At 37.6% G+C, this 2,953-nt stretch overlaps 1 pseudogene; it reads right to left on the bottom strand.

Annotated features, from left to right (window-relative positions):
* Positions 1 to 982: 982 nt before the first annotated feature.
* LOC128846102 (olfactory receptor 14A16-like) lies at positions 983 to 1,984 on the bottom strand (annotated as a pseudogene).
* Between the last annotated feature and the right edge of the window lie 969 nt (positions 1,985 to 2,953).

Raw genomic sequence — 2,953 nt, 5'->3', positions numbered from 1 at the left:
CTTCTCTGGATATTCTCCATTTTTGTCCACATCTTTCCTGGAATATGGCATCCCAGAACTGGACACAATACTCCAATTGATGCTTAATCAGCGTGGAGTAGAGCGGAAGAATTACTTCTCGTGTCTTCCTTACAACACTCCTGCTAATACATTCCAGAATGAAGTTTGCTTTTTTTGCAATAGTGTTACACTGTTGACTCATATTTAGCTTGTGATCCACTATGACCCCCAGATCCCTTTCTGTAGTACTCCTTCCTAGGCAGTCATTTCCCATTTTGTATGTGTTCAACTGATCGTTCCTTCCTAATTGGAGCACTTTACATTTGTCCTTATTGAATTTCATCTATTTACTTCAGACCATTTATCCAGTTTGTCCAGATCATTTTGAATTTTAATCCTATCCTCCAAAGCACTTGCAACCCCTCCTAGCTTGGTATTGCCAGCAAACTATATAAGTGTACTCTCTATGCCATTATCTAAATCACGGATGAAGATATTGAACAGAACCAGACCAAGAACCACTGATTACTCTGTGGGAATGATTTTCCAACCAGTTATGCACCCACCTTATAGTAGGTCCATCTAAGTTGCATTTCCTTAGTTTGTTTATGAGAAGGTGATGAGAGACAGTATCAAAAGTCTTACTAAAGTCAAGATATACCACATCTACCACTTCTCCCCTATTCACAAGGTTTGTTACCCTGTCAAAGAAAGCTATCAGGTTGCTTTGACATGATTTGTTCTTGACAAATCCATGCTGACTGTTACTTATCACCTCATTATCTTTTAGGTGTTTGTAAATTGATTTCTTAATTATTTGCTCCATTATCTTTCCAGGTACAGAAGTTAAGCTGACTGGTCTGTAATTCCCTGGGTTGTCCTTATTTCCCTTTTTATAGATGGGCACTATATTTACAAAAACATATCTCTATGAAGAATTTGGGCTAAAAAACCACAAAAGGAATATTAACCTATATACATATCAAGAAGTAAAAAGGGTCTTGGTGAAAAATATCTTGCTTGAAATTTTGCCCAGAGCTTCTTTTATCTCCTTGTTTCTCAGGCTGTAAATGAGCGGATTTATTATTGGGGAAGCTACAGAATACAATACAGCAGCCAGCATGTCCTCTCGAGGTCCCTTCCAGTCCTATAATCTATGAATCTATGAATCTATGAATCTATGATATGGGGAAGATGCTGATACCGGCATTAGGTACGTATATATTCCAGTGCTGATAAATAACCAAAACACAACTAGATGTGGCAGGCAAGTGGAGAAGGCTTTATACCTGCCCTGTGCAGAGGGGGTTCTCAACACAGTGGAAAAGATGTGAATGTAGGACACCAGTATTGAAAGGAAGAAAATTAACCAAAAAAAAGCACTACATAGAATAATCACAATTTCATTCGTGCTTGTGTCAGAGCAAGAGAGTTTCAGTAACTGTGGGATATCGCAGAAAAACTGATCAATAACATTGGACCCACAGAAAGGTAATCGAAAGGTATTAGCAGTGTGGAGCAATGAATAGATACAGCTGCTGATCCAGGAACCAGCTGCCATCTGTGCACATGCCCCTCTAGTCATGATCACCCTGTAACGCAAAGGATGGCAGATTGCAACATACCGGTCATACGCCATTGCTGTGAGAAGGGCCAGCTCTGCAGAGGCAAAGTGGAGACCCAAATAGACTTGGGCAACACAGCCAGAGAAAGAAATCAGCCTGGTGTTGTTTAAGGAGCTCACCATGGACTTGGGGACGGTGACGGAGATATAGCAGATGTCTAGGAAGGACAAGTTGCCCAGGAAGAAGTACATGGGCGTGTGAAGGTGGTGGTCAAGGGCCACGGCTGTGATGATGAGAAGATTGCCCATTAGGGCTGCCAGATAAATCACCAGGAACAGCACAAAGTGCAAAATCTGCAGCTCCCGAATATCAGAGAATCCCTGGAGAAGGAACTTGGTCACAGTGCTTTGGTTGGTCATTTCCTGCTGTGTGGAGAGAAATGCAAGGTAAAAGCCATGGTGAGGGTAGAAGAGAAGAAAAGAGGACAATATATGTACTTATTCTTCTGCAGAAAAGATTCTGGATTCTAGAACTGTTGCAAAGGATTGTCTGTCTTCTCTAAGGTCATTCAGATACAAGGAGAAAGTACTAATGACACATTATTTTCAATTAAACATTTATTGAGATTCATTATGTCTATTATGTTCATGCTATGTCCTAGAGTGGCTTGCAATTTTCCCAAACTTATTTGCTCTTCAAAATGATTCAGCCTCATTTGCAACTAGAGAAACCCCTTTGGGTCAAATTCTCTGCTACTGTAAATTTTCATTTTCTATGAAACTGTCAGTTTATATCGGCGGAGAATTTATCTCCCTGTTTTCAAATTATGCCCTCAATTATGAGAAGCAGAAGTCTTATAATTCAACTTGGCAGAATTCCATGTTTATGTTTTATAACTTCACCAGAAAATATCAAGTTTAATTTTTAAACATTTTTATTTTCAATTTATCTTTAAAATTAAAAAATATAAATTATTAAACAACTTTTAAACATTTCAATTTAAATTTTCACAATTGCAAAAGGTTATGAGTTCTAAACATTTTATCCTTGCATTTTATCTATTTAAATTTTCACAATTGTGGGAAATTATTGGGGTGGGGGATCATACAATGGGGGGACAGAGAATACATACTTAATGACATTGGGATTCAATAAAATACATTTTATAACCATTTAAATACAAATTGTCAAGGTCATGTCAAAATATACAAAGTAAAGAGCCTTAAATCGAAACTCTACTAAGTTCTCAAGTACATTTTTCTTATTTTGCCTAGCTGTATTTTTAATTATTATCAATGGAAATATTTTTTTGTTGGGTAGCGTGTCTTTGGTGAAATTAATATTTACCAACATTTACCAATACATTTTTAATTCTGCCATGTCTACTT

Source organism: Malaclemys terrapin, chromosome 12, assembly GCF_027887155.1.
Source record: "Malaclemys terrapin pileata isolate rMalTer1 chromosome 12, rMalTer1.hap1, whole genome shotgun sequence".
Classification (NCBI taxonomy): Eukaryota; Metazoa; Chordata; order Testudines; family Emydidae; genus Malaclemys; species Malaclemys terrapin.
The sequence above is the reverse complement of the archived record's forward strand: the minus strand, read 5'-3'. Positions and strand labels throughout refer to the sequence as shown.